At 42.9% G+C, this 22296-nt stretch overlaps 1 protein-coding gene across 4 annotated transcripts in view; it reads left to right on the top strand.

The window, feature by feature from the left end:
• The first annotated feature begins 330 nt into the window (after window positions 1-330).
• Window positions 331-22296, top strand: part of SGMS2 (sphingomyelin synthase 2) — a 34786-nt gene continuing 12820 nt past the window's right edge. Inside the window, exon 1 of one of the 4 annotated variants that reach the window (XM_048942082.1) lies at window positions 331-428. The gene's annotated coding sequence lies outside the window, so the exon portion shown is untranslated. Of the gene's footprint in view, window positions 429-809; window positions 834-3996; window positions 4111-21328; window positions 21439-22296 lie in introns of those variants that run through there. The other 3 variants (XM_048942085.1, XM_048942081.1, XM_048942084.1) reach the window with 3 other exon arrangements.

Here is a 22296-nt window from a genome sequence, read left to right as displayed (position 1 = left end):
GAAGATCGCTGTCACCTTCAATCAGTGTTTCAGTTTCCTACATGCTTTAGTAGGGAATGTGAGTTCCAGCAAAGCTTCAGCATTTATTTTCCCCCCAGAATTACACAAGGACGTTGTCAGTAACGTATAAACTCCTGAAAACCCTAGTAAAACCGCAGCGTCTCTGCTCCGTTAATTTGGGTAATGAGAAAAGCCAGCACGGCGATCTTTGAGGCACACAAACCACACGAAGAGCTGAAGCCAACCAACCGGGGGCTGCCCGCGGCACGCTTTGCATGGCCCGGCCCAGCCCCGCCCGGAGCCCGCCCAGCACCTGCGGGCAGAGCACCGCCCCGCCCCGCCCCGCTGCCGGCTCGGCGGGCGCCTGCCGCCTCCTTTGAAAGCCGGGCCGGGCGGCGGGGCGGCCGGGTTGCAGCATGAGGCCGCAGGTGAGTTTGGAGCGTGTTGTTTGCTTTGCTTTTGGGGGGCTTTTCTGAGGCTTTTGAGTAGATGTAGCTGGCTTTGCTTAGTTGCGCTGGAGTTAATTGGAGTTAACTCTAAGTTTGTGCGCTTGGTGGTGGTTACCTTAATACTCCGCTGTTTTGCAGTGGGTAGTAGTGTTCTTTTATTTGGGTTCGGCTTCTTCTGGCTCGCTGGGGGCGGCTTGTTAGTGGAGCAGCTGGATGCGTGGTTGCCGGTTGCTTCCTACGGTCCGGGCTGTGATAGTGGGGTGCTTCTGAGCTGCTATTCTTGGGCAATAGCGCTGAGAAAACTTCTCTTACAGTCCTTGTAGCTTACCTGCTTGATTGGTTGCCCTTCAAAAAATAGTGATTTATTAATGGTGAACCTCTAAGGTAAGGTATGTTTTGGTGGTGGTGGTATTTTTCCTCTGTTCTAAAACCCTTTGTAATAAGGAGGAACTAGTGAACTGATTAAACAAAAACTACCTGGGAACTGAGAACTCCTCCCCTCTCTGACAAGTGGCACGTCTCTAAACTTGAAGAGTTACTTTGTGAAGCGCTGTTCAGTACTCTGAGCTTATGCTGTTGAAGAATCTCTTTGGGAGTTGATATTTCATGTGTGTTTGGCTTTAGCATATTTTATTATTTCATTATTGACTGGCAATAATAACTATGGAGTTGCCTCATCTGTTTCTGGGCAGGAGTCTTAACTCCCACCTCTCTAGATAGGAGGCTGCAGTGAGAATTGGGGTCTGGAATGTGGTGTCAGTCCTCTGTAGAAGCAGTCTGCAGGACTACATTTATGTGCTAGTTAAAGAAAAATGAACATGAACTATAAGGGACTCTTTGGGGGGGGGGGAGATTATGGGACATCTGTGTGGAATAGCTGTACATTTCAATCTGCCCTTAATGCAGCTCTAACAAAGGCTACAAATACATGTGAATTTAGAATATGTGTATGTTCATACAACTCACTATTTCTGAAATTACTTTGATAGGGAAGAACTGTGTATCTCTTTAGCATGTCTGCCTTGTGTGTAGATGTCTGCTGCAGCTTAGGTATGCAAGTAGGCTTTCTCATTTCGTACTGGTGTTTACTCTTTCTGTAAACTGTAAGGTTAGCTTGAACCAGAAATTCCTATATGGTTCTTACTCCTGCCCTGCCCCTTGAACTCCCTCTTGCAGGCCCAGCTGCATCACACAGTGCTAAGCAGGGCTCTGGTGGTAGCAGCCTTTGAAAACTGCCTGGGTGTCTCTTTAGAAATAGAACTTTAATGCACGAGCTGGCTGTGCTCGTTTATAGAATTACTGTTTCCAATAATATCCCTGCTGATCTCATGAGAAAGATAAAAAATAAACAGTAATGAAAAAGATGCTGGATTTGTTCCAAATGAAATAGAACAGTGATTTTTCTTCTCAAAACTCTCCTCCCCCCCTCTGTTCCCCCTCCCTCCACTTTCCTATCACCGTATAACCCTATTAGATTAGGGCAGGAGGGGACATGATCTGTATCTTGATCTCCTCACAGAACTTTTATGAGTACAGTTTCCCTCATAAAACTATTCCATCGTTCTGAAAGACTGAAGTTCTCTTCCTCCTTATTTCATAGAATTATAGAATGGTCTGGGTTGAGAAGGACCACAATGATCATCTATTTTCAACCCCCCTGCTGTGCAGGGTTGCTAGTCACCAGACCAGGCTGCCTAAAGCCACATCCAGCCTGGCCTTGAATGCCTCCAGGAATGGGGTATCCACAATCTCCTTGGGCAAACTTGCATTCTGAAAAGAACCTTTTTGAAGGCGGTCTTGTTACTATCCAATAATGATCAAGAAGTGTGCTGCTAACTTCTCCGCTGAGTTCTGTGACTGTACAAACACACCCCTTGTATAGCAGCAGGCCTTGACAGTAAGACTCCTGCGATGCAGTAGGTGCTGATACCAGGCTCCCCTTCCTGGGTGCACCCCTCATGGCTGAGCTGTGCAGCACTCAGCCCAGGGATGGGATGGGCAGCTTTCACGGGGTTAACTATGTTCGCTTTTCCACTCCCAGGTACGGTGCTTCAAAGAATAATGTTCTGAACTAAGGTGAGAACAGCATTTCATGTATATCTAAACTATTCTGAATGACGGCTAGTAGCCTTTCCCTTTTTTTCCTTCTGTCCTTTTTTTAAAGAGTGTTTTGGAATTTAATAAGGGAAAGTCGGGGTAGGAGGAGGGCAGGAAAAAACCCGCTGTCTAGAATTTGCTTGATGCCTTTACCTGTAGCAAAACAAAACGCATATAATTTACTCCCATAACTGTAGCTTGTGTTCTGCTACTCCATCTGTCAGCCGTTGTATATCATCTTCAGTTAAAACCTGCCTCTGCTAAGATGCCTGCAACTAAGTACGCAGTTAAGCTTGGGCACGTGTCTTTGTAAGGGATTAGGAGCAGCCTCCTGCTCCCCGCACAGCCTCTGGTGGGTGTTCCTTTAGGTCTGGTTGAAGGATGCATTGCCCAGGAAGTGGGTGATAGGGCAGCGAGTGGCAGAGCAGGTGGTAATGAGGATCGCTGTGACGTACAGGGCAGGATTCTTCCGTTCGTTGCCACAGGTATACGCGTGTCTGTGTAGCAACGGAACAGCAGCGGTCTGCGTACGTTGCTTATCTCGTAACACGCCGCTCACGTTAGGCCTGCAGAGGGGAACGTCTAAAATACGCTGCCGGGTGCGGCCGTGCGGCGGGGCAGGCCGCCTGGGCCAGGTGGCCGCTGCCTGCCGGAGCTGAGTGGCCGCAGTTCAGGTGCGCCGCGGCCAGCGCCGGTTTCGGTGTGGGCGAGCCGCCCGCTTCCCCCGCCCCTACCGATCACATGCCTGCCGCGCTGGAAGGCTCCCAACAGAATGATGTGGATTGGTTTATTTATTTATTTATTTTTAACGCCAGCGTGGCCGAGCGGGGGCTTTCCGCGTCACTCGGCCTTCGGCGGGCCGGGTGCCGGCAGCCAGAGTTCCGGCAGAGCCGTTCCCCGAAGGCGCGGAGGGCACCGCGCTCCCCGCGGCCGCCGCCGGGCCCGCCCGTCCCTCCCGGCGCGGCGGTGCGGGGACCGCGCGCGCGCAGAGGCGGCGCCGCCACACCACTACCGTTAGCGCGGGGGCCGGGCGGCGGCCGCGCCGGTTTTTCCGGCCCGCGGCGCGGTGAGTCACCGCTCGGCGATGGGGCGGGCGCCCGAGTGATGTCGGGGGCGAACGGCGAGCATGAGGCCGACGGCAACGGCCGCGGCAACGGCCGCCGCGCGCCGCCTCGAAGCCGCCTCCGACCGCGGCGGCGCTGAGGCGGCGGCGGGGCCGCTCTGCCGAGTGCCGCCTCCCTGACGCCCTCGGCGCCGGGCCGCTCGGCCGGGGAGGAGAAGCCGAAAGAGAAGGCGGAGGGGCGGCGAACTTTCCCGCCGCCGCTGCCCGCTGTGGGAGTGTCCGGCCGCCGGCGGAGCCCCGAGTTTCGCAGCCGCCTCCGGAGGGGGAAGTGCCCGCAGCGCCGCTCCGCTCAGTTGGGAGCGGCACAGGTGGAGGAGCGAGGCGCGGACCCGAATCTGCGCTGCCGCCTGCGTGCGGCTCAGCGGAGAGACGCTCCCGGTGCGTTGTGCCGAAGGCCCTCGGCAGCAGGGAGAGCGCCCGCTGCCTGGGTTTCTCGTGGAGGTACGTGTGCAGGCGGCGCGCCCGGCTTACGGCCGAAACTGAGTGCTTGGAGAGGGCTGCGAGTGCCCGCCCCGTAGGACCGAGGGCTTGGGATTGCCTGATTGCAGCTCTGCGAGGTTCGGGCTCGGTGCACGTTCGTAACGGTATAAAGGTGCGCGGCCGATGCTGGCTCCATCGAAGCCAGGCTTCAACTTCGTGAAGAGCGGCTGAACTTCACTTCTTGCCGGCTTGACACGATACTTTTCCACCGGCCTTGCGTGGCTTCAGGCTTCGGCTTGGCTCAAAATGTGTGTGAAAAGTAGCTCATCTTCTGGGCAGGCTTAAGTAAACAAATCCTAGAATACAATGTGGACGAGCTGTTCTGTTTAAACCGTTTGTTTGCTTTTCCTTTTCTAAAGGACGCCTATTCAATGTAGATCTCCCTCCTTGAGCTACTGAGCTTTGTATGAGCTAACAGCTGTTAATTACGCAGGTGAATGTCTGATTATTATACGCGTCTCAATGTATGCTGCTTTTCAGATGTGCGGGGCTTACCGAGCTTTACTCCAAGGTGTATTTATTAAATTGGTTTGCAGAAAGCCTGAATTATTTAGTGTTCGTTTTTAATGCATTGTATGGCTATTATTTGAGTAGGCGTTTTTTCATTACTTTTTAAATGAAGGTTTAACTTAGCTGATTGAGGGCTTGTTTTACTGTAGAGATCAATGCAATTACTTGCATCTTTTTCTTTTGGCATAGGACTTACGTTGATTTTCAGTAGGGAAAGGTGTAATCGAAAACATGCTTGTCTCAGTCCTTCTGAAAAATGTTCAACAATACCATGTGTAACGTGCAGTCGCAGAAGGTATATGAGGAAAGTCGAAGTAGAGGAGGGAGGCAAGTTGAGTAAAATTGTAAGGTGATGACAGTAGTTTGTAGATAAAGGTCCCTAATGAGATTGGACTGTCCTTGAAGTGAGCTCAAACAGAAATCAGTGGGGAAAATGAGAATTTGAGGTGGGCGAAAATTGATTTATTTTTCTTTTTTCCTTTTACTCTCAGGCTGGTAGTCTGAATCCAGAATAACTTTATGTACCTCTGTATTTTAAATAATGAGCTATGGCTGGCATGTTGATGGGCATCTATTTCCTAGATCATGAAAGTGCCTTGTGATTAGTGGTGTAAGATATGAAAGTCATGGTCTGGCTCTAACAATCCTGTTTTCATGAGCTACTTTCCAAATGAATTTAAAACTTGCTCTCTAAGAAGACATCAGAAGTATAGGGTCATGTATGTAGTGTTATAAAAGGCTTCCTACTTCTGTTTCAATTTAAAGAAAAAGCCACAAAACTCCTCTCCCTGTCAGTAGGGGAGCTGAATGACAGATCTCACTTAAAGTATTTTACCTTCTGTGTTTGTATACCCAATAGAAGTGTAAAAACTGATGTACTGATTTCTATTTTGAAGGATTAGTTTAAAAAAAAAAAAAATGGAACAAGTGATAGGCTTCAAAAATGTGTAGTTTTGTTTGCAAGGTTGAGAAGATGTTTAAGAAGGCTTTAAAATGAATATTTCCTCATAGAAAACAAATTTGAAGATGCAGCTATTTGTAACAATTTGGATTTGTTTTTTTATTTTGATGGGCTATTGACCTACAATGGTCTTTGATGCTATTTGTGGGGAGTGGACAATACAGATGCTGTTAGGTTTTATTTAGTATGGGTATGGTATTGCAGTAGTCTCAACAGATGCTGGGAAGATTAGTGCAACACTAGATCCACTGTCTGCTGGGAGGATGGATGGTCTGTACCATGGACACCACTGTCCCAGAAGATGCTGCGGGACACCAAGCATGTCAGGCACCAAAGCACTGCTGTCCTAGCAGATGCTGAAGATCTGAAGGCCTACCAGTGGGGAAGGTTTATCTAATACAGATAGCTCTGTTTTGTATGATCTGCGCCTGTTCAAAAGACATTTCTTAAATGTACTGAATCCTACTTTTCAGTAAGGCTCTGAAACCTTAATATCTCAGATGACTCCTGTGCCAGGGTGCTTGCTTTGCTGCTTCTCCTGCCCCAAATAGCTGTTGTGTGAGGATGCATAATACAGAGAGTATGGTACTTCTGTTGATTACAAGTGGTTTTGGAAGTCCACGGTGTAGCTATTGAGTTCTGATAGGACAAAAGCCCTTTCTGAAAGCAAATCAGATTCAGCAAAACTCATTGCCCTCTAGGTAACATATGCTGTACCTTTAACAAAAGGGAGTTGCTGTGCCTTGAGGCCATGCTTATGGTACCTGAGGTAAGCTTCCTGCTTTACTGTTGTTGTCCCTCTGGCAATAAAATATTTACTTTTAATTTATTCTATGAATGAGGAAATTTAAGTAGTTTGTCAGAGGTTCTGAACTGTTGAGTTAATAATTGAAAATACAGTGGTTCTTAATAAAACACTGGGTCTAAATCTGAAAGGAGGAAATTCTTGACCAAGGCTACTCAGAGGAAAACTCAATAGAATTCATGAAATTTGTCCAGATAAAATACTGTTTCTCACATGTCTGAATGCAGAGAAGAGCTTTCTGCTCACTTGCAGATACCAAGCAAAAAGCGGGTCTCTTGCTTTCATTCAGTTGATGTAGATTAGTTTGCCATAATATCTTTTTCAAGGAATCCCTCTAATTCTGTATAGACTTAGTGAACAGAAACTCAGTTGTTGCTATCAGTGGACCTGTGGTACTTCCAGAAGGTGAGTTTTGCTGGCGCCAACCAGGGTCTTAATAGCACTTGCTTTTAGAGTTAACCTTTAGCTGCTCCCTGCTGAAGCCTTCTATCTCCTTTTCTCTCTGTGTACTGGGATTTCCTTAAGGCTGACTCTCTTTCTGTGATCCTTGGCAACACAGTGAGCTTCATGCTAAGCAGTGCAGTGTTTTCATGTCTATGGTTACCGATGCAAGGTGGACTTGTGTCGTAAGCCTGTTCCTCCTTGAGAAAAGGTGCTGAGCCTCTTGGGTGCAGCACTGAATGTTTTGGGAAGTTGCATCAGCATAACGGATTCAAACTGAACTCCTGCAGAGCATTTACAGATATTTATCTAAGAATGGCTGAACATAAAATGGATTCATTCAGAATTAATTTTGATGTAGCAATAATAAATCCCAAATCTGTAAATGAAGTGTGTACAGTTGAATTTGTAATCTTTTGTAGCCTTAACAGAGCGCAGGACTGTCCAGCTTCCAACAAGTCTCTGACAGAGAACAGTTTAGAACCCAGATGGGGAAAGGTTTTGAACTGAGACACAGGACATTTCAGTTAGATATTAAGAGGAAGTTTTTCACACAGAGGGTGGTGACGCACTGGAACAGGTTGCCCGAGGAGGTTGTGATGCCTCATCTCTGCAGGCATTCAAGGCCAGGCTGGATGTGGCTCTGGGCAGCCTGGTCTGGTGGTTGGCGACCCTGCACACAGCAGGGGGTTGAAACTAGATGATCATTGTGGTCCTTTTCAACCCAGGCCATTCTAGGTTTCTGTGGTTCTATGAACTTTTGAGATTTAGCTTCAAGCCTTTGGCAAAAGGCTATGTTTTTCCGTTATTGAAGTGCTATTAAAGTGTCTTGGCATGTTACCTCTTCAGTATTTCTTTAATAGAGCACCTGCATCCATAGAAATCCTCTTATTAAGAAGTCATCTGTTTTTACTGTTTATATTCTGGTTCAAGTAAGCTGGTTTTTTTTGTCTTTGTATTTTTAGCATTTGCTCTTACTGTGCTAAACCTCTTAAGATCTTAAACTGTTGTTTGAGGAGAGTTGACTAGCTTCTCACATCTAGTGGTGTGAAATGTACATAACAGCGGCAAAATATTTACTTGTGCACACACCCCGGTTCCTGCTCGTGTGTGCTCATGTGCTGGGTAGATGGCTAGTGCAGCAACTGTTCGGAATCTCCTTGTTTTAAGGAGCAAAACTTGGTAAAGAGAAAACAGCAGACATGCCTCGGTTTTTAATTGCCTTCCATGCAGAAGACATGATACACTGTATGCCTGGTTGATATTTCTAATACATTTCTACAGTAATTACTGCTCATCTGATTCTTGTCCTTCCCCCACATCAACCTTGTGAATGGGAAACGGCGCTTGCTGTTTGTAGCTGCTTTACAAGGGTGCCAAGTACCACTGCCCGTGTCTCAGTTTGAGGCTGAACACAGGCTGTATTGAAGCAAACTGTTCTCATTGCTGCCACTGCCTCAAAAGGACATTTTATAAAGCTGGAATGCTGTGTTACTGTCTTAGTACTGCTGAGAACATGCTTAATGTAGTATAGTAGCATTCTGTCATCTGATCCTCTGCCAGTTATTCTGGTTTAAATTTGTGTATTGTAATTTCAACATAAAAATAAGCCTTTAAACTGGAAACTTTGGAAGCATCCTTTTTTCTTTCGTTCAGTGTGGAGAGAAATTAAGAACAGTAGGTGTACTTTAGAGTAGCTTGTACTTCCAGTAACCAATCTACTTCAGGTGTGTATAGAAGCTATTAGTATCTCAGAGTGCCACATGTAGCTGGGAGGTTTGTGTTACTTTTAGTTCCTGTGTGTTAGCACCCTGGCAAAATTCCTACCTGTTTGTTTTCTTATTTTCATAATACTACAGTGATCCGTAAGGATGCTGTGTTGCAGTTGTAACGAAACCTTTTTTAACAGTGCTATTCTCACATGGGGGGGAAGAAAAAAAAAGAGCAAAACACACCTTGCCTTTACTGGTTTTCACTGAATTTGTATGCTGTTTTGGGCATGTTACTTAAAGAGAATTAATTTCTGTCTTCCGGCATACCACCTTGGTCTTGTAGAGGCTTATTGTGATTGGAAAACTTGGCTTTATTTGATGAGTACAAAGGTTACACTTGCTCATCTGCTTGCTGAATAAGTGCAGATATTGTCTGCTGAATTCTCATGGAATTACTTTGTTTCACTACATAATTGTACTTTGGGGGGGGGGAAGCCAACAACAAACAACTCTGCACAATGGGGAAGATATGCTAGCAACTCAAGCTGGTCCTCCAAAGTGAAGCGATTCTTTCCGTCCTGTGAGAAGGAATGCTGTCTGAAATAGTCTGAATCCTGTTTTTACTACTAAAAGCAATCATGCAAACAGCTCTCCAGTGTTTCTGTTTTTCCAGAAATGTTAACTTCTGTGATGAACTTCAGTCTTGAGAGCAAGGGCTGTGCTGCCCCGTTTAGCTACAAAGCAATGGACATGAACAGCACTGGTTCTTCTGATGTGCTCTAGTAATAAATCTAGGCATGGGCAGCAAGAGAGCTTACTGGTGTGTGCTTCTGTGTCCTGTGTTTGCAGACATTCTAAAGTTCATCGTCTAAGCAGTGTTTACCAAATAACGGAATGCTACGCATGCTGTGATACTGAATGAGGTGCACCCTCTGCTGAGGACAGCTTTTTCAGTGGTAACCATGGTGGTTAGCTTCATCTATGCAGTTCCTAAAATATGGTTAATCTGTCCTTATACGTGCGAATAGACATAATAATGATGGCTAGAATTAGAAGTGTAATTCATTGGTATAGAGGGCTGCCCAAAAAAAATAAAAGGTAGTTATTCAACAGATCATAGTCAGCTTTTTGCTTTGCAGTGTACACTGCATTCTTGTCACTGCATGATCAGAGCAAGATAAGTAGCTATCTGACTTGGTTTCCCTCTGCAGGATAAAGGCTTCTACAACTTTTCTGATTATTTATTTATTTTAATGGGGCTCAGTTTATTTTGAAATTTCTCTTAAGCATCTCTGATTCTGGGCTCTTTAATTCTTTTCCAGCCATACAGCACTGACTAGTCAAATGAAATTAAGCTGAAACATGGTCAGGAGATTCTGGGGGTGTGGGCATGTAGTGGAGAAAGGATGTGCTCTGTTCTGTCTTGTTGCATTAAGGCCAAACTCTAAAACATTTTTTTTTCTTAGCTGCAGCTTTTTGAAGTGTGCTTGCGTGTATTTCTTATTCTCTCTCTGTACTCCCCTGTAATGTAGCCAGTGTTTAGCACCGCAAGCCTTCCTAGAACATGTTTGAAGCAATGCAGTTTATTCAAAATGGGACTGTGTAACATGCAAAGAAAGTTGTTGGTTATGGAGGCTTGTATTTGTAAATATTAGGGCATTTGCGAGAGAAGTGCTGTAATTAGGGTTCACATAATTGGCTCAAATGACTACATCTTGATTAATCTTTAACATCATTATGAAAATGCGTAATGCCTTTTTAATGGGTTGTGTTACTCTGCAAATGTTAGGCTGCTATTAGGTAGCTTATAGTTTGGTCACTTGTTGCTAAAAACAAAACATGTGGAAAGTCTATTTATGTATTGTAGCCACATTCTATAGTGTGTTCAGTTAGAAGCTCAAATGTTGAGGCTTGGTGAAAACTGGAGTCCTTGCTGGAGGGTATCTCAAAATGTGTGTGTAAAATACTTGCTGAACACCCTGAAATTGTACAGTGAATTCTGACCCTGGGCCCTTGGAGTGACTGCCTTGATTGATTCCTTGTGGAATGTGGGAGCAGTTTGTGTAATTGTGGTGCCTGTGCTTCTGCCTCATACAAAGACAAGTGAACAGGTCTTCGTTCTATCTGAACCAGTTTCATAAATCTTAGTGACAGACATGGGAAAGCTTTGAGACGTGGAGACCTTTTTCTGAGTAGTTTTGTTTCAGAGTAGGATAGTTAGTTACTCAGTTTGGATTGAACTATTTCAGTGTTGAAGATGGTACTGCTTTCTTGAGCACATGCTTTAGTATAAACATACTGGGAATGTAGGATGAAATGCTTATTGTTTTGGAAGCTGACTTTTACCCTGAAGATGAGACGCTTCTGTGCTTATGGCCAGCATATCTAAGTCTACTTCAGAAATTAAGGCCGCTCACAACGTGTGTTTTCCCAAAGGAAAGGGAATCGGTGACTTTTCAGGTTTGACTCGTTTCCCAGTATTTGCTTGAATACTAACACTGACTGTGATTTCAGTGTTCTTTGTCTTGAATGGGATGCTGAAAGATGGGAAGTCATCTGGCAAGTTATAAGAAGAGACAGTCCAGCTGATGTAGCACACAGATGCTGATTTCTGGAGGACTTTACATAAATTTAACTTTGTATTGTTTGTATACATAACAATAACATACTCTGTAAGTTTGTATATTGTGCCAGTACAGCATCTTGCATTCCTTGTGATGTGAAGATGTTTTTCAGATGGCTTATTTAAACTTTTTTTCTGTGTGTGCTTGCTATTAAAAGAGCTTTTAGTTATTTTTAAAGACATCCAACAGAAAAAGTTCTCCACCTTGGAAGTCAAAACACTGGGAAGAAATAAAAATAGATTGACTCTGGGCCTTTGAACAAACTTAATTCCTTTAATTAAAAAAATAAAAGCAGATCCCACGATCTTACCCAAGAGTAACTTAGGATCAACTGTCTTTATATGGAAATAGAAATGCATTTCATGCCATTCAAAATTAATGTTGACCTGTGGCATGAGTTCCAGCTGCATGGCCCAGTCTTCCTGGAGGAACTCACTTCAGTTATTACTGCTGCTTTGAGGGAGCAGCATAATGTAGGGTGGAACTTATTGGTATTGCAGAGTGATTTCTGCTTGCAATTAAATGAAAGATGCCTGTGTGGATGACAGCTTGTATGGCAAGTCCTGAAGAATCCCATGCCTTTATCTTGTCTTGATTAAAAACAATTTTAAGAGATCACATGAGCTGTGATTAGTGTAGAATGCTTTACGCTGTTGTCTTAGGCTGCTCCATCTGGTGCCAATGTGTTAAAACAGCTCTGAGGTATTAGGGTGGTAGTTAAATGTGCATGGGTCTCTTCCTAATTTTGTTAGAGCTCTTGTTTCCTTTGCAATACCATAATTGCTAGTGTGAAGATGATTTGTCCGTCGTGCACTGTGGTTGGTATTCAGGTATCTGATACTGTCCTTGCCAGGTTGTTCTCCAGTTACATAACTGGAGCACTAAAGATGAAATTGAAAATCTAGCAACAGCTTCAAATAGTGACTGTCAGTCGAAGTAAGCTTGGCCCATGTTTTAGATCAAGTCTGTAAGAAGCACTTTGTTCCCTTTGCTACCTCTGTAGAATGGGTGTGAATGCTGAAGGTTGCATTGGCATCCTTGATGGCAATGTTTGGGCAAGCTGTTATTCTCCGTAAGGAGAGTAATGAAGAGCAGAAGCATGTGTGATGGCTCTGGCTGAAAAATACTCACTCAACAGCACTTGTTGCAGCAACTGATTTCAATAGAGGCTTGGATCTACAAGCCCTTGTAAAGGCTCCAACCTTTTAAGGCCCAGGCCAGTACAAGGGGTCTGGATTGATCTAGTGCTGTGTTGATATTCTGAAATACAAGCCATTACGGTGTCTAGCCTTCAGGTTCTTCTCTAGACAGTAATTCTCTGTTGTTATTGTTGATTTGTCCTAAAGTTATAAGGTTGGTCCCAAGCTAGTACTTGAACTGTCCTTGCTGATTAATGGTAGTCTCTTACCATATCTGGGGTGTTTGAAGGCTCATGCAGAACCATAGCAGAAATACCAATGTACATTCAGATATTTCTTCCCTCCTGAGAAGACATGAGTTGGTAGATCAGAATAATAATTGTTTTTTTCTTGTATACTGTTCTTGCTCCAGTTCTGCTTTCTCTTAAGTGATTCAGTTAGATCAGTTTGAACACTTAGCTCTTCCCCTTGTGACTGGTCATGCAGGTGAGATTCAGCACTAATTTCCTATATGCCATGGTTACTTAGCAGGTCTGCACAACATTGCTTGTCTTGATGAGTCTGTGAGCCTGGATATGACCTACAGTTCTGTCAGCTGCAGCCCTGCCTTCTGCAGTGTGGGTGGCTTTCTTTTGGGGGGGAGAGGTGGAGAGGGAGGAGAGAGAGGAGAGAAAGAGCTGTTTACAGCTAATGTTTGTCACGGTGTAGTTGCTGTGTCTGTCCTGGCATGGAGTAGAATGCTTTAGAACGCTTTTTTGAGTCGCTTTGCTTAATATTTAGACAGAAGTTATAGAGCTCTACAACTTCATGTGAACACTTGTGATTGGACTTGGAAATATAGTTGCAAATATGTCTTTCTAAGTCTCCTCAAACACTTTGTTTGATTGGTCTTAGGGTCTTTATCCCCCTTTCACCTTGTGGGGAATCCATTGGAGAATCCAATGATGGCTTTCCCAGGGGCAGTGTAGAAGACTGGTACTCAGCGGTTTTCTTGCAGGAGTGAATTTAGTCCTGTGGATTTAGTAAATGAGAATTCAAGTGTAAACATCACTAACTTTTTTTTTAAAAAGCTGTAAGAAGTTAGCTTCTCACTCTCTGCTTAGACGATAAACCATGATGTGGAATACGAGCCTCGTGAGTAGCTAGACACAGATTTCCTTGCTGCAGTGTTGTTCAGTGCTGGCTTGTGGAATGCTAGAGGATAGGAAATGCTTCTTATCAAAGGCTGCAGTTTGGCAGGGAATAATGGAGAGAGGCTTGTATTATTCTTTACTTAGGCAAATTATTGCCTCTCACAGAGCTATTAAAACACGTTAATAGTATTCTCAGCACCTCTCCTCCCACCGTTAGGTGCCTCATATGGGGATAGCAAACTGGTGAAAGGTTTCAGAAAGCATTTCAGTGATGCTTGTGTTAACTTCCTCCTGCTGGCCCCGCTGTTACCATCCACTAGGAATGTTATTTAACAGTGCTCTCCAGTGTTGTGGGGAGATGCCGTGACAGCCATAGGAACAGATAGTTCTAAGGAAATGCATGTTCTGTTCATGAATCTGTGGAAAAATGCAAAAATGAAGAAGGAAGTGTTGAAGTGCATAATATTTAAGTGCTGTCTTCCATGACTAACTCCGAACTAAAAGGAAATATTTTTTCTTGTCAGCATAATGTGGAAAGTATTTTCTTCTATTAATAGAAAATCTTGAGCTAATGGAACAGCTAAACAAGTTTGAGGAAGACCGTGGGGTTGCATTGGAAGTTTGCATCACAATGACTTCAAACTGTACAGTGTTGTTTAAACTTGATGAGTAGCATTTGTTGCGGGGGAAAGCAGTTATGTATGGGAAACTTGATATAATTACAGTTAAGACAAACTGAAAAAAAACCTGTCAAGATTCTGTGCTGGTGCGCTAATCTCCACAAACATCTGTGTGTGTTGTACATGGTGTTTGTTATTCAGTAGCCTTAACATATCTGGTTTTATTTCTGAAAGATAATGGCAAGGAAAGCTGTGAACAAAAAATCAGAACATGTGATGGTGGGCAAACTGTGGGCAAATCTGATGTGTCAAGTGGATGTACGCTGGGGTGCCTATGAGCAAACAGTTTGGAAAAAGAGCTGTGAGTGTTCCCATCTCAGTTCTACTGGGGGTGTTGGCTGCAGTGCAGGAGCCTCGTGCTGTGGATGGCAGGTGAGGTGGTGGCAAGATGAGAAGTTGGAAGGGAAGACCGAAATGTGGAGCAGGTCATGTTTCATCAACAGTTTCAGCTGATCTCCGTGTTTACTGTCAGTGACAGGGGATATATTGCGTACGTCATCATTTCAGCTAGTGCTTGTGAAGCTTTCTGGGCAGCTGGGCCAGAGCTGATCGAGCTGAAAGCTATTTAAGATTTGGGAGGGGTAGAGGTGTTCAGACTATTTGGAGACTCCTTTCTGATCTGTTTGACAGCGTGTGGACTGGTAGAGTATCGTTTGTGTGGGGTTAAACATCAGTCAGGATGCATGCACAGGATAGCCTCAGGTGGGGAAGGAAAACCAAGGGGGAGAGATTGTATTTGAAAAGGGATATTTTTCCCTGCTTTTTGCCTTTAAACACAAGTGCTGCTCCAGGGCAGAGATGTGTGGTTTGTAATGTGGGGCATGAAACTGATGTGACGTTTTTGTAATGTGAAACTTGTGGTACAGTGATAATCAGTTCTAAATGTGCCTTGTGTAACAGACTGAGTTAACATCTCCAATGCTCAACAAGATAAGGAGATGTTAGGATCCATTGCCTGCAGGAGCATCAGCGAGAGCCTGAGGCGTTGTGGTTACCCGGTGAAGGCCAATTAGCACCTCTCTGGGGCCAGCTTACAGTGAGGGGAGGGGAGGGCACAGGAGTAGCTCCCCATCCCCCTGTTCTGGAAGATCCTAGAGTGACAAACTGAACACATGCAGCCTGGAAGGTGCTGGAGCAATGAGCTGAGCATATATGAACCAGCTGTAAAAGGCACAGACGGAAGGAGCTGTGCACTTGCCCACCATCAGAGCACAGGAGCCTCTGCTTGGCTTTGTTTCTGGGTAACATCATTCAGAGTTGCCATCTGACTTGTTTTTGGACACAAATCCTCTTACTTAGCAGTTGTTGCTATGCTTCTATTTGGGAGTAGCATGGGGAGGAAAAACTTAACAGGTGTTATGATTAATAATTGCCTAAATACTTCTAGGATGTGTCACCAATAAACTTACTGGAAACGTGTGGTATCCTTTCTAACTGCCTGCTGACCAATAAGCTGCACCAGAGTTGCCAAAGCACACATGAGTCAGTGCTATTCCTCACCTCTGTGTGCTGATGGTGGTGACTAACCTCCTGTCTGACTTTCATTGTGAGGCACAACCTTTGCCCTCTGTAACTGGGTGGAGGATTTTAGAGAACAGTGAAGCATTGCTGCCTTCCCTGCTGCTTCCTGCTCTTAGTGGTGGTAATCTGCAGCTTTCCCTTGATCTATAGAGGGTGTGGGATGTCAAATGTGCTGCTATCAAATTTTTTATCCCTTTGTTTTGAGAAGAGTCTCTTCTTTGGGTAGTGATTTCTGATCAGTGTCTGGAAGCTACAGCAAAACAAAAATGATCAGCACGGGAAAGGCTCAGACAGCAAACTGCGTGCATGCAAGTCTAATCCCCAGCTGCATTTTGGCACTTCTCTGAGTTATTTTTGCCTGTTAAGACTGACAGTGCAATGACTTCCACTGTTTATAGAATGTTTATTGTATTTTTTTTCTTGTGGGGAAAAAAAGAATACAACCCCAGTGTCTCTTTGCAGTATTACAAAATACACTGTGATAGAGTTGTTGTTGGTTTTTTTTTGCCTCTACTTAAAAACAGCTGACTGGGAGCTTAAGTAACAATTCAGCTTAGTACATATAATGTCTGGAAGTGCTTATTGAAGGACACTGCACTTTTGAGATGCAGATATGATCTTTTGGAGTCAGGGGACCAAACAGCTGAAGATTCTGAAGATGACTTGAAATGATAAAGGCAAAGAGGAGGAGCTCCAAGATAACATTCTTTGTTCAGGTGGCTGTTGGGTTACTGCTTGAACAATCCTAATCCTAAGGGAAAATTTATTCACATACAAATACATATAAAATCTATGTCTTAATATTCTTCTGGGGAGATGGTGTTTTAGAAACCTGACCCTAATGTGGAGCACTATAGGTAGTATACATCAGGAAAATCAGAACTACTATCCTTCCTACTGTTAAGAGGTATAAAGATTGTACAAATGAATAACCAGTGATTTTTGAAGCTTTTAAGTACTCAGTCTCAGGGTACTCAAATGAAGAAATGGTAACTTCTGTAGCACATTTACTGTTCTGAAATGATGGAATTGCAAAGGATGCCTGGTCAAAAACCCCTCCCTTCTAAGAGGTAGGGACCATCTACTCCGTTTCTATTACTGAAAATAGCTTTATACAGCAGAAGTAGTTAGTGCTTTTTAACAAATTTGAATGTTATTGCAAGTGGCAGTATGCTAATCTGTTCTGAGAGCATTTAAATGAGCAATACTTCTGTGATCCAGATTTTACTCGTGCTTCTTGAGCAGCATATCAGTGAGAACTGTTGGCAGCCTATTAGAGAAGGTAGATAAACTTGTAACTTTGTCTAATTGCAGTTTGGTTGTTTTTTTTTTTTTTGCATTCATTTGTGCAATGTAAGCACATGCATTATGCATCTGAAATATGGATGTGGCTCTGGAAATACTTTTGCTGCAGGGTAGATGATACATAATGGGCACATCTGTTAAACTCAGTCCTGTTTTTTACACCTCAGATCTAAGTTACTTTTTAATGTACAGTGTGAGTGAACGTACAGGATGGAGGAAGTGATTCTCTAAAAAGCTGAGACTTTAAATGTCAAGAAATCTTTATTTACTACTGTCAAAGTAGCAGAGAGTACCCAGCTTCTTTTTATGGTATCAAAAGTAGTCCTGAAACTTTGTCCGAAGAAAATGCAAACTAGCTAAATGTTGTTTCTGCTAATAGCTTTCTCTCATGCTATTGCCAGCTGCATGACTTATTTCTGCATTACATGATTTCCAGGCTTTTTACTGCAACTGCCAAATGCAACAACATATTACAGCCGTATCAAGTATTTGAGCGAAACCTAATAAGTGAATGAAGGTTAAAAATATTTCTGCGTAGGAACATTGTCCGTCTGTGTGTGATTGTGTGCATCTTTCATGTTGGAATAGATCAGTCTTATTTTACGTGCTCTTGTTCAATGTGAGTGATCATATTTGAACAGCCTGTCAAGAGCCGCTTGGTTGGAGATGCTATTGAAACTGGCTCATTGGTCCTTGATAAATTCTAGGACTTAAAAGATTTTGAATGCTTTCAAAATTCAAAATATTGAGTGAGACTCAGCAAATGTGAGTTGGCTTTATGTAAAAAAATGACCTTGGTGTGAAAATTGAGTGACTAAGAACCTAAATAAAATTGCTTGGTGTTAAGCTCTATCATGAAGAGCAAATCTAGACATGCTGTCTTGTACTCCCAGTTACTTATCTCCATTTGACTATCACTCAAGAGAAAACACAAGAACTAAAGGGGTTTGTACAGAAGCAAATAGAAGCTCAGGAAAAACCATTAAGAATGCCTTGCATTTTTTGCACTTTTTCTTGCATTTTCTTCACTTTTGAATTCTTTCCTGAAATACGTAGTTCACTTCTGCAATCAGTACTATTTTGTAATATTGCTGGTTGAAAAGCTCTGCTTCTTGGTGAATCCTTGGATGCTTAGAAAATACCGAATTGGCTTCCAAAAAAAAATGTTGTTTCTAAAACCCGGGGGTGTATCTGTTGTAGGAATTTTGCTTATCCCTAGAGGTAACTTGGCTGGCTTTGTGCAAGTCCTTGTCTTGGTTTCTGCCCCGTGTCCTCTCCCACCCCTGTGAACATTCAGTAGGTTAGAGTAGTTTAAGTTCTATTCTCCTTCCAAACCCTGGATATTTGGCAGTGGGTCATGTCTGAGCGTTGCTACCCAATAATGAAGAAGTCTAAAGCCTACTCCTAACAGTCTGTGTCACCTCCTATCTTTTGATTTAGGGGCATTGCAGGTTGCACAAAAGAAATAGGATATTTCACGTGAGTGTAAGGACAGTGTGGAAACTCCAAGGAATAAATGCCTTGTAGGTGCATAGGTAGGGATCTGTGTGTGTCGGTTTTGGTTTTCTTATTGGTTTTGGCTGGAAAAACTTGAGTGCATTTGGAGAGTAGTTTTCACAGCCTGAATCAGAGGATGATTAGCCTTATGTCTGTCACTTTTCTGGGTAGTCAACTTGGCAACAAGGAAGTAGAAGCTTCAGACAAGGCTGGTGTTTTTGTTTTTAGTTTTTTAATTAGTAAGATAAATAAGCATTATTTGAAAACATGAGGAAAAATAGACTGAGTCCCAATGAGGGAAGAAAAGCCTTTGACTTCCTGCAGCTCAAATGATATAGTACTCTGAAACTTTATTCTGAGTTCACAGTATGCTCTTAGCTTGAAATAATTTTGATGAGACATCAGGAATGGTAGATCGATATGCCTTGCAGTCCTCTGAAAGTACCAGAAAGGAACATTGCTTTGTCTGTAAGCTGTAGGTATAACAGCTTTTAATAAGTTAATATAAAAGCCTGAATGTCACTCTGCTTCTGTGTTGCTAGGTTATTGTTTGTTTGGATTTTCTTTGGCCTTTAGGACTAGAATTGTTTACAATTCTAAAGCATAGAACATTGGGGCGTCTCTGCTACTGGCTCACTTACATAGACAAAAATCTTCTGGAAGTTCTCAGTATTTACATTGGACTAAAGATGCATGCATTTCAAAAAGAGTTCTGATTTTAAAGTGTCTACGAGCCCATGAAGAACTGAGCAGAGTCTGAAGTCTTGACTCTCAGTCTTGATTATGATCCTGTTCCGTGAAAGTCTATGAACATAAAAACTAGGGCTCTTGTCCATCTGATGCATTATCAGTCTAAGAGAAAGCTTCTTTTTATTTCAGTATGCTCTCATTGCAGTATGATTGTTCAGGAATAGAAAAAATAATTTGAGAGAAGAAAAAAAAACAATGGTACATTTCAGGGAATGAAATTAAGTGCTTTCTAAGGCCATTGGCATTTTACAATGGATTTTAAAGGAACTCTTGAGCTTTGCTTCTCTCTGGATTTTTTTACTTCTGGTTAGAGGGGAAAAACCTAATTTGGTGAAGAAATGGGAAACAAAAATTCCTGTGTATGGTGTTGTGCAGAATCAAGTGCAAGGTGGAGCAAGCTCCTAAGTGGGAGAAAAGATGAGAACAAACCACAAGTGTGACATAAATAGAAACGTTTTTATCAGCGTCATCTTCTCTGTGTAATGCAGATTTCAGTGTCAGATGACAAGAATGTTAAGTGTTTTCAAAAACATGAAGGCCAACAAAAAATGGGGTGGATTGTAGGCAATAGTATTATTCCCTGAGTCTCAGCTGCGTACCATAGCATCATGTTCAGCTACTTATAGTGCTGAAAGCTGCTTCAAGAAGTTAAACTTGAAAGAGGATACAAATCAGAACCTTTGCTTGTTTGGCAGTGGGTCTGAGATATTTTGAGGTTGCCTTTCTCTTCCCTTTCAGTTAAGTAGAACAGATGGTTCTTTTTAAAAATTCCTCAGGCCTTTTCCAAAATGCATGTCATTTACTACAAAGACTGCTTGATTAGTAGTTTTCCCTCTAGAGGAAGTGGAGTGGAATTGCAGATGTGTGTGCTGTAGCTCAGCCCTTGTTCTGCGTGAGAACCTCTTGAATGTTGCATTACCGTTTCTGCCACAGAATCTTAATGCACCACAAGCATAGGAGGAATTGTGAGACAGGTTGAACAAGAACGTGTAAGCATCTGAGTGTTACCTGCTTGTGCACCTGAGGGAAGAGCAGGAAGAACTGGGAGGTGGGCTTCAAGGTGTGTGACTGCAGCATACAGCTGGGCGCAGGGAAGCCAGTGGAGGTGCCACTTAACTCCTTTCACTCCTGTAGCTGAACAACTAAGGAGGTGCCTTGAAATAGCTGTAATGTTTTCTTAGTTGAGTCAGAAAGCCAGAAGAGTGGGGAAGTGCTTTCAGTGCTAAGAACTTGGTGATTTAACTGTTAAACTGGCTTCCTCTGTTGTGGAATAACTTCTTAAATAAAGCTGTGAATCTGCGTCTTTAGTTTTGTTACTTTTCATTTTCTTTTCAGCATGCAGAACATAAGGCATATGTTCTTCTTTGATCTTCAGTGATCAAAAGGAATGTAGTTTGCAGTGATTTAGTGATCTCAGAAACAGTTATGTGAGATAGAGATTAAGTGTTAGGAAACCAGAAGGATGCTTCATCAGTGTGATGTTTCATTGATGTTTTTTTTACATTGGAACTCTTGATGGGGAAACCTGGAACTGTGTGGCTTCTTTTGTTAAACAGCACTGATGTTGTATTTTGAGGGTTAAAATTGCTGTGTTGGTGTGTATGGGAAAACATAGTCTTCCCATGCTTGTTGTATGGCTTTGGATTAGTACAATTAATACAAATGTGTGTTCATATTTTCAGGTTGGGAGTACACAGTACTGCTGAGAAACACGTACAGCTTCTTTCAGGAATCAGAAAGCAACAGTCAGCTTGTAGGGTTTCTTAGGTGAAGAGGCTTGAGCTGTTACTCTTCTATCTATAGAATACATTTTTCTATTAGTGCCGTATACTTATTGGTAAGAACAGTAAGCCTGGGAGAGTTCTGAGCTCTCCTCATTGAGATAAGAGTAAATGGTTTTGTGTTGCTCTTGAAGCAGAGGGAAAGGGTTTTTTCTCTTCTTCCCATATCCGTTTTATGGGAATGTGAGACAAGTCATTGTTTAGGCTGTGGTGCTTAGAGAAATCTAGAGGTGTGGATCAATATATTCCCATGTATATATCACAGTATTTTTGCTTAAATTCCAGAACTGGTTCCAGAACTGAACTGAAATAATACCTGTTGGGACAGAGTGTGTAAAAGCTCATTTTCTGTTGCTGATCTTCAGGAGTTAGCCATGAGCAATGAAGCACCATTTGAAAGCTATTTAATTAAAGGGTAGATATGTAGGAGGTGAGCATAAAGAAACCTGCTATAGAGCAGCTTACTTGATGTGGACTTCTTTGCTTTTGAAATCAAATCTTGTTAAAATGAAGAAAGCAGACTGATAAACTTGAAATAGGCATTGAGTAGGCTGTTCTTCCCTTGACTACTCCAACTGGGTTTTATGTTTTTCACGGCAACTAATAAACATACTGATTCATGTGAGCACACAATACTTTGATCTGAATAAACGTGCTCTGTTGACAGGCAGAATTGTAGTATGCCCTTGCTGATCTCCACCTACAGTGATCTTGTTCTCAAAAATTGGGTTTTTGACAGTCTGGAGGTCATGCGTTGTTCTTTTCTTCTTTTCGGATGTTAATTCCTGGTTCCAAACACGTGAGAACTTGTATGAATCTTACTTTACTTGGGAGCAGTTAATGATCCCCTTCTTTCTTTAGGCAGTGAGAAATGCAACTAGGTAGCATAATAATAATAATAGCAATGGGATTTACATGCTGACTATGCTTAATACCTTTCCTTAAAAGAAACAAACAAAAATTTTCCAGATAGTGTTGATTGTCCTTGCTATGAAGAGAGAAATCATTAAACAGGTTTTTCCTGAACAGTTTTCTCGTAAATCCTAGTCTGTGGTGGAGCAGTCAGGCTTGTCCGTATTAACAGAATCAGATTAAAATAAATGCTGTGCTGTAGTGGATCTTGCTACTTCTTCCTGTTCGGAACGTAGTCTTAGACCCATTTTTAACTAAGTGAAGGACAAATAAAGATCAATTATTTTATTGTACGTAACGGTCTCTACAACAAAGCGCCTACTACAGAGGTATTTCTCAATTCGCAGAAAAATCAGATGTTTAGTGGGTGCTACAA

This window comes from Lagopus muta, chromosome 4, assembly GCF_023343835.1.
Source record: "Lagopus muta isolate bLagMut1 chromosome 4, bLagMut1 primary, whole genome shotgun sequence".
Lineage (NCBI taxonomy): Eukaryota > Metazoa > Chordata > Aves > Galliformes > Phasianidae > Lagopus > Lagopus muta.
This window is presented reverse-complemented; position numbering and strand designations above follow the sequence as displayed.